General features: G+C 35.6%; 1 pseudogene; it reads right to left on the bottom strand.

Moving 5' to 3' along the window:
* Positions 1–8,010: 8,010 nt before the first annotated feature.
* LOC101279795 (inositol polyphosphate 1-phosphatase-like) lies at positions 8,011–9,588 on the bottom strand (annotated as a pseudogene).
* Between the last annotated feature and the right edge of the window lie 754 nt (positions 9,589–10,342).

Below are 10,342 nucleotides of genomic sequence, written 5' to 3'. Positions count from 1 at the left end.
CTGGATTTCTTTAGGATAAATTGTCTTGAGTCATAAGACATTTATTTTGGCCAGCATTTAGGTTTCATCTATTTCTACTCTTCTAGGTGAGTTACTGATTCTTCTTTCTAATTTCACTCTATCTCTCATCACCTACTGTCTCTTTCATTCTCTTTGTCCTTTAAAGTGAAATTCAGAAGAAAGCATGTATTAATTTTTCATGTTTAATTAGAAGTCCGTGCATGTTACTCCATGTTACTAGCACCCACTAGCCCTAAATTAAAAACCCTCAAAAGGGTTGTTAAAATTTCTATTACTACATAGAATAATAAAACATAACAAATTTTAACCTTTCTATGTTGGTACAAGAGTTATAAGAGAATGAAGAATGAAGATCTACTGAATAGCAATGTGTAGTCCTCACTGGCTGAAATTCGGATACACTCACATTCCTGGAACTAAAGCCTCTAACTAAAATAGATGTTTTACTTGTAATGGAAAAAAGCAACTTTACCTTTTTCCTTATTTATTTTAAAAGGCTCTAAGGCATCCACTGATATGTCATTGCTTAGGAAAAGAACACTATACTTTGGACTTAAGTTGAATCACATTGACATATTCAAACTGCACTTACAACCAATAATATTCACATAGTTTATTCTCTAAGTATACAAAACCTTCCTGGCTGCCCTATACTCAAGCAGAAAATTAGTTATTTCAATGTCTTAAAAGAAATACACTTATGATTATTTATATTCAATACACTTATGGTTATTTATATTCATTACTCTTGAATATCCCATTACTGACTATACACATTTAAATTATGAATTCAAACTGATTCATTCAAAATCACAATATCTACTAAAGTAAACTCCGGAGACTAATCCCATGGGGAAGAAATACTTTATTTTGCATCTTTCTAAGGATAATCTGATATATAAAATTACTTTCCAGGTGAAGTTTGTCAAAAACCCTTTACTCATTAATTACTGTGATATTCTGGTTGTCACTTATATGCATTTACTACAATTGCCCTACTTTGGTACTAAATATCACAAAATAAGTAAAATTGCTTATCTGTCATTTGATCATTGATTTGTCACACGAATTCTGTGAAAACCATAATAACCTGAAAAATGCACTGAAGTAATATATTCTCTATACTTCTAAACACTCTTCCTCCTCTAAACAGAGCATACGCTAGAGATGAATAATTAGATAAAGGCAGTGAGACAATATTAAGAGGAAATAATAGTGAATATAAAATACTGAATTTAAATTCAAAAGGTTTGATTCTTATTGAGAGTGTGACTTATAGTGGGGGATACTGGAAAGATAAAGTAAAAATGCAGATAAAATTATTTGTAAACTGTACAAGACAGTAAGTTACAGTGATTTTTTAAAGTTTTTAAGATATCTCAGCTTAGAATAAGAACAGCTCACAAGTATGTAGAATTTGTGTGTTTGAAATTATTTCGAACATGTCTTTTTGGATTGAATACATGTTTAAATCATTAAATAATATACACAAAGTTTTAAACAAAGCCAGTATATTAAGAGTACATATCATAAATGTTTAAAAATTATAGTCTGCCAAATGACTTTTTTTTTATTAAAGAGGTTTATTTGAAGGGTGAGTCATGCAATGAAATTGGTAGATAGTTTGTCTTGGGCTCTGCTTTCCTGGAATTAGTATAATGTGTCATAAGCAAAACCCTTATTTCACACACACACATACACACACACACACACACAGAGTCACACAAGCACTTCCCTGGGGCAAGTAAAATGAATAACTCTTAACCTCTAGGGTACTGAATGATTTAGGTACTCCCCATGCTGATGTTAAATATTTATTCTCACACTTACTGCAACTGAAGTCAGAAATAGTGCCTCAAACTGACAAATATTATGTGAACCACATGTGAAACAATGAGCAAGCCTTAATAAGTACACTATAAGCTTCCTGCTGTTTCATAACCCATATTACTGGCAGAACAGTATTTTTCTAATATGAATCTTATGTCAATGCCCTGCATAAAATCTTTCCTTCGCTTCCCTTCAAAAAGATAAGTGAAATTCAAACTCCTTAAGATGGTGGGAAGAAGGCTGCACAATTGGCTGTTTGCTGTCACCAACTATTTCAACCTCATTTGGTATACTACTACCCCTCTTTTATATGCTCAAGGTGCACAGCTGTAACTACCTAGTCCATGAAATATCCCAAGCACTTTCCTGACTGAAAATCTTAATTCTTACTATTTTCTCAGTCTAGAACACTCCTCCAATCCTCCTGCTATTTTTTAGTCACTAACTCCTATTTATACTTTAGGATTCTGTAATAATACTTCTTCAGAGAAGGGTTAACTGGTGCTTCCCCACTAAATCAGTCTGCATTGCCATTATGTCTATATTATACTTTTTTCTTTTCCTTTATAGCACTTCTCAGAGTCTGTAATGAAATAATTTTTAGTGTGATCACTTATTTATGGTTATTTCTCCCACTGAACTATAAGTATTCAGGGAGAAGTGATCTTTGCTTATCATTGTATTACCAGTGATCTGGTCAGTGTCTGGCACTTCATAGGCACTTGACTGTATGTGAAATAATAATAGTAAAGAAACATACAAATACAACATCACTTGGATGATATAAATATCTCTGAGTAGTTACTGTGTGCCAGGCCCACATGCTAGATTCTGATGGTACAGGTAAATAAAGCAGAATTGCTCTTCTGCTAGAAAGTATAGGCTGACTATTAGAACAAACATATAATCAAACAAATGTACAAATTCATTATGTAGAGAATGAAAAATTGGGTGGCTATGCTGTCTGGTGGCATTATGGTATTTATAGGCACATGAGCTCCCTCTGGAAGAATGGATCAGTGTTTGTTAATTAAAAAGGAAGGAAGCAGCAAAGAGCTTATAACTGGCATTGTGAGAAGCACCATGGAAAAAGAGTGAAGAAGACGTGTGCAGTTGAATTATGCTTCCCTGTAATTAACAGGAACACAATTTAAAAAAATTAAAGAAGAGACTTAACGAGCTCACTTGTGTGTGTGTTTGTGTGTACCAGAAAGACACTTCTGAAAACAGGATAAAATCTTATTAATGAAAGCTTGGTCCACATACAGCAACATAAGCATCTTCTGGAAGTTGGATAGACAGAAGAATCTCAGGCCTACCCAGAATTACTGAATTGGAATCCACATTTTAAAAAGATGCCAGGTGACTTTTATACAGTTCTAAAGTTTGAAAGTCACTGCTATAGAGGATGGGCTACAGGGAAGAGAAGATTGGAATTGAGAAAATGGAAGAGGAGTTATTTCAAAAGCACAGAAGCTTGATAATGATATCCAAAGGAAAACAGGAGCATTCCTGTTCCAAAGGGAGGTCTAAATTTAAGTATACATGAAACACAGTCTTTCCAAATTGAAGTCCATGTCAAGAATCCCATATTGCTCCACTCTGGTGGATTAAAATATTTATCATTCAGCATATTTCACCTTTTCTTCTCTTCCACTACCTACATGGATGAAAGGGTAGATACCATTAAAAGACTTACCTTACATCTCAAAGCTTCTGTTTTATTGTTGGTTATCATCCTCACATCTGTCCCTTCACTTTTGTCTTGATCATGCTGTATTTTCAGCAATGGGATATTAGTAGACACTGAACAAGCAGAGAACTTCAATATGTTTGCATGTTGAGCATTCCTTCTTTTCCTTCTGCCATTTCCAAGAGAAGAACATGCACTGGGTGACCAGCTAGGATGAAAGAAATGAGAGACACATAATGGTGACCTGAACTAATTCTTTTCAAACACTGCAGCTACTCTTAGATATTTCTCATTTCTTACATACTTTCAGATCATCTGCCTCAATAACAATAGCAACAACAAAAACCTGTTGAACTTCTTAATGAATAGCACTAATTGCATTAATTTGAGAATATTGGAATTTTATATTGTTTTCCCACCCCAAAACATCTAATTTTATGTCTTTTGAAGATTTTACATTTTTTAATATATGCCATATAACATTCTTATAAAGCTTATTATGGGGCTTCCCTGGTGGCACAGTGGTTGAGAGTCCGCCTGCCGATGCAGGGGACTCGGGTTCGTGCCCCGGTCCGGGAGGTCCCACATGCTGTGGAGTGGCTGGGCCCGTGAGCCATGGCCACTGAGCCTGCGTGTCCAGAGCCTGTGCTCCGCAATGGGAGAGGCCACAACAGTGAGAGGCCCGTGTACCGCAAAACAACAACAACAACAAACAGCTTATTATGAATATTTTACAACTTTACTGATATCATATATGGGATATTTTGCTTTCCTAAGTGTTTTGTTTTAATACAAATAGAGAAAAAGCAATTGGTATTTAAAAACTTTCTGTATTCACCTTGCTGAATTGGTTTTGTTTCTCTAGAGAACCATGATTAATATGAGGAAGGAATTTCCTTCCTAAATTTTCTATTCCTCTAAATATAAAGTATTTTTAAAATTCTCTCTCATGATTTGTTTGGCTCAGGAATTTGGAATGGGCTTAGCTAAGCCATTCCAGCTCAGGTTGTCTCACGTGGCTGGATCTGGAATAGCGGGTACCTACTGTACACTGCACTGGCTCTGGCTGATTGTTTCTCTCTCTTTATGTAGTTCCAATGATTTTCCATGTGGTTGTTTCATGTGTGGTGCTTACAGAGAAGTCAGACTGTTCATATGAAAACTCAGGGCTCCAGTACAAGTAATCCACAGAGACAGGCATAAGTGCATAGCCACTTAGGATCTAGATCTGGAATGCAATTGTATCACTTCCACTATACACTACTATCAATAGCCACTAAGTATAGCACAGCTGCAGATGGACTAGAAAAGTGATCAATATAGTCTACAGATATATAGAGAGTAAGCACTGGGGCTCTGAATATGTTGTTGGAAGAAAGAGTGACCATGGGTTCATTTGTACACAAAAGTTACTTAAAACCTGTTAGGCATATACATTGTTTTATCACTGTGGTTTGGAGTTTATAGATACCAAAAAAGAGGTATACCGTTTAATATTATCTTTTTTCAACTGTTGAATTCTCTTTTTTATACTCTCTCCTATAGAGCAAGATAGAAAATTACAGTCTCTAAGATGTTCTGCAAGCAGAGTTAAAATTCTGGTTCTTCTGCCAATGAGGGATATTTGCAAAAGATTTGGAAGACAGAATAGAAATTGAAAGTATTCTTAGATGAGAGCTGAAGACAGTTGCATGGGAACTATGTAGAATACAAGTTTGCAGTGGCTTCTGGAAAACATCCCCAAATCACTTGTGTGTTATAATGCGGGAAGAGCCAGCACTTCTGGATTTCCCAAGCTAATTCAGGACCCTTACTCTTCAGCCTACCAATTATTGTAAAAGCTTCTGATGCCCTGTATTAAACTCCTTATTGCTGGGAATATTAAAAATTTGTAGTTTTTCTGACAGAACTTTGGTCAAAGATGGAAACAACATACTTCAGAAAATGGTAGCATTTACCACTTATGAGGCTGTCAGTGGTATTTTCCAGTAAGACTTCTCAGACCAACCTGAAAGGCTTATTAGGGAGTACCCATTTAACCCATAATAAAACAACAATACCAAAAACATATAAAAATAAATTTATCTAAATCTCTCAACATTTTTGTCTATGTTTTATCTATCTAATAATACAACTTCCCTTAACTTATATTCCTCTTACTTTTCCCCAAATGTCTCTGTCTAAATGAATATAGGTGTGAATTCTCAGTTAAGTAAATTTTAATCTAGTTTTATATAATTAAGGCATATTTATTTCTCATTATATTAGTCTTGAAATATTTACATTTAATTTCCTGAATATGAAAGACATACACACAAAATATTTTTCTATGAGGACAAACTATGCACCGTCTATAGATTCAAAATATATAATGGAGTATTAAAGGTTCTGAGAATCTTTCATCAAATATCACATGATAACTTTGAGTGGATGTCCCTAACAGTTTTTGATAAATAAATTCTGCTAAACTCTTCATCTTAGAAAAGGCTGACGTAGAATGTTTGATCAGAGCTGTCAAGCATTCTAAATAATTAGCAGAACAGATTAATTTATTTTCAGATTTTTAACTACTAACACTGATGTCAACACTATCCAGTCATCACATAATCATTGTGCTGTGAAAATAAAGTCAAATGCATAATTAAATGTGTTGATTGGCAACCCTTAGAGTGAAAGGGGAGAAGTATTATAAGGATAAAGACCAGCTGCTTTCTCAGAAAGACAGATGAACAGAGAGAAAGAGCAAGAGGAGAGGGGGAGGGAGAGGGAGAGAGAGAGAGAGTGCAAGTGCAAGCGCACGTGCTCGCCAGAGAGAGAGAGAGAGAGAGAGAGAGAAAGAGAGAGAGAAGCAGGTCTGTTTATTGAACATGTGGCATTCTCAGGAGGAAACTAAAAACATATTCCAATATGCAAGTATTCTAATATGTGTAAGCATCCTAATAAAATTAACATTTATATTGTGTGTATAAAATGTTAATTTTATATCAAAGATGATTCCTGAGAACTCAATGAAGTCGTTAAAGTATTCAATTTCATAATCCTTTTCATAGTCTCACATTCTTAAAGACTTGCTTTTTAACTGCTCAAGATTCATTAGCTTGAAATTCTGCTACTCATTTTCATCAACGTTTGAATTCTCAATTGAGATGTGATATTTCACTCCTGCCACTATGTCAATCTGGAATCTTTTCAGAAATAAATTAAATGAAAATTTCAAAGCCTTACTGAATAAAATAATTTATGGTATATTAATTAGTCTCAAATTGACATTAAACTGTCTTTGTCTTTTGCAGATAATAATTATAACTAAGACTTCTTTGTCCAGGCTTTTAAAAATCAGTATTATTTCTGTACTTCAAAACCAGAGCAAGAAGGAGGGATGTTAACAAAGTGTTACTGTATGGAATAAAATCTTATCTATGGAAGAAAAATTGTCAGTGTCCTTTGCTAATGTGATGTATCTAATAATAAATTAGTTTACTGTATTTAAATTGTGTTTTATCCCAAGAAATAATATTCTATATTGGTGTTCAAAACTTTTCTCAAATGCCAGTCTTACTTGGATACTTAGTCTGATGGATGCTTTGTTGTTCTTTCTCCAAACTATTTTCTTTTCCCCCTAACTATACAGAAAAACTGTAGTTTTTCTACAATGTAGCACTGTCTGCACTTCAGAACTGTCAGGTAGGGCCATGTGACTGAGTTCTTGCCATTTGAAAGTGGATGCAAATTACATATACCAATTCTATGCCCTAAAATCTCTATGGAATACTCCATGCTTACCCTCTTCTTTCAGATAGATGATACCAGGCTAACCTTGAAGCCATGTACTAATAATGGCAGACTGAAGTATAAAAGACACCTTGTTCCCTGAATGACTATGTGGGGTAGAGTCTCCTTTTCCTCCTCCCCACCAACCACAACGGGCAGTGAGGCGAGTAACAAATGTTCATCATGCAGAGAACCTTGAAATTTCTTGTCTTATCAGGTAGAGTGGCTCTCATTAAATACCCTAGTACAGGTTCCTAATTAGAACACATGTAGACAGCAATTTTATATTACTATAAGTGGCAACAGTATACAGTTGATTGGTAATACTTAAAAAAAAAAACAATAATAATAATAGTAATAAATTTATGTGGGGCATTTACCCTTGCTTGAATTTATCAGAAGTTTATAAACAAGCAGGACACATCTTGATTTAATCAGCAGGAAAAATGAATTTTGGAGAAAATCAAAACTATTCCAAGATCACATTTTGCAATACAGAAAAAAATGTTATTAGAACTTAGTGATATATATATATGCTCCTCAAAAGAGGAAGGGGAATGTTGACTATTCACCTTCAAAACAAGCACAAAACTACCTTCAAAAGATAGAGATGTGAAAAATAGTTTCACAGTTCAGTTTATAAGCATATGAGGACAAAGTTTATCTATGTAGTGTGTAGCTGCAGATTCAAGACTTCAGATGAGGAAGCTCAGAAATGTCTCTTGCTGCTTTCTTGATCTGTATGCAATTAGTCCTCCCTTATTGCCCCACTGATTTACTGCAGTGGCACCTTCATTTTCCATGTGGTACCAACTCCAGTTTCTGGATTCCGTTCCAAGAATTCTTTTAAGTTTACAATTCCCTCACCCATGGCCCTGAGTTTGACATTAACAGTACAAGACACTCACTTGAATGTGAAAAGATATATCTTTTCTGAAAATATATAAATGTCAGCAAGACCTTGGACAACTCAGGGCTCTTGTAAGCAGCCTTAGTTGCCTGGAATAGGCTATCTCCACATACAAGTGTTAGGTAGTTAGTCAGACATTAGCAGCAAGGAGGTGACGGTGGTGAAAAGAGGGGAATAATCAAGTCACACCCCAACCATCTGGGAACCCTCCCCTGACTCCACCCAAAACAGGCAAAACTATGGTCAGGTGGTGGGCAACTTTTCCTAATAAAGAGGGAGCACAGTAACACGAAGGAACTTCCCCGGGCTGCTCATGCCCAGACTAAACAGGCGTATAAAACCTAGAGTAAACCCAAACTTATTATACCATCATTATAATAAAATCTGCATGTGGTTTTGCTCCTCCCTGCCCCATGGACTTTTCTTAGTGAAGCTAGGGTAAGGGCATGCACAATAATGAACTTGTTACATGACTCAGGACTGTGAATCAAATAATGATCCCCTGTCACTCACCCATGATCACACCCCACCTCCTCGCAGAATTCTCCTTATAAACACCCTTAAACCTGTACAGAAGGGCTGGTTTCACTTTGCAGAAACAGCCCACTCTCCCTCTGAGATTACAACTATGCTTTAATAAACTTTGCTTTGTGCTTAAGCTCAAAGTGCTAGTCTGCAATTCTTTACTTGCTATCGTAAGGACCGAGATTGCTGGCCCAGGTCTTCTGTTGACCTCCTCAGTTGAAGCTATTTGACACAATGCACACCAACCCAGTAACAGAGGTGACAGTGAGATTTTGATAGTCTCCTTTTCACTTGTACTGATAGCTGAAAACCAGTGGGAGAATTCCACCTGAGAGCTGTGTTTTGGTCAGTTGGCTCTGCATTTCATTACCGTTTCTTTTAGAATTGGGGGCTGAAATGCATGGATATTGGTCCCCATGTAAGAAGAGCCCCAGTAGTACTGTCCTTTCCAACTGAGAGTGCTTAGGTCTTGTGATACAAAGGCTGGTTGATGACAAACATCAGGGACACTCCTATTTGTATATCCAATTAAGACACCAATTAAGATGGTGACACACTGAAGTCCACAGGAGAAGATTCCTTGGTTGGATTTAACGTCAGCAGAACCTTTTATACACTGGTAAGTTGAATCTATGGGATCCACCCAAATTCCCAAAATGTCCTGCGGAATGTTGACTTCTACTGAATCTAGAGTTGGGTACATAAAGGTGACATCCTGATGAACAAGTTTGGCGAATGCTTTAGATGCCAACTTGTTACCATTAAGGACTTTGCTAAGAAGCTCTACTGTTGTACAAAAGGCAGCAACATATGTCATTTCAAACATTTTCAAAAGCATCTAGTATTCCTAATTACAGATGATTACTAATGAAACAAAGCCCAATTAAATAAATCAATCAAAACACAACAAATTTGACTTGAGGGAATTTAAGTTTCAGTTTCAAAGTGAATAATATTCCTGTGGCATGATAAAATAAAATTTTAGACATTTAAATTGTCACTAAATAAAATTAGTGCAACTATAATTTACTTCCTCTCTAGCTAAGTATCCAAATAAAAAAACGGTTGCACTGTACCAGCTTCCAATGTTCTTAGAAAGTTTACAAACCATGTAGGCATACATGACCAGTAGAAATTTGATGACGAAATATGGATTATTACATTAGTTAGTTATTATCCAGGTTAACAAAATTAATACATTATATATAAAACTAAGAAAAATATAGAAGTTATTTAAATATAGAAGTTATATAAAATGAAGTTAAAGACTTAACTTGCATTGAATTAAAAAAAACAGCAGTAGTAGTAAACTAAAATATGACAAGGGGCGGGATCAAGATAGCAAAGTAGAAAGATCATGAGCTCACCTCCTCCCACAGACAAACCAAAACTACAACTATATATAGATCAACTTTCTCTGAGAACAACCTGAAGACTAGTAGAACAGCTCTTCTATAATTAAGATATAAAGAAAAAACCACATTGAAGGTAGGAGGGGCAGAGACTCAATGTAATCAGCATCCATATCCCAGGTGTGATGACCACATGCAGCAGGGGATACAACAAACACGGCAGTCCTCCCTAAGGAACAA

This window comes from Orcinus orca, chromosome 4 (assembly GCF_937001465.1).
Source record: "Orcinus orca chromosome 4, mOrcOrc1.1, whole genome shotgun sequence".
Classification (NCBI taxonomy): domain Eukaryota; kingdom Metazoa; phylum Chordata; class Mammalia; order Artiodactyla; family Delphinidae; genus Orcinus; species Orcinus orca.
The sequence above is the reverse complement of the archived record's forward strand: the minus strand, read 5'-3'. Positions and strand labels throughout refer to the sequence as shown.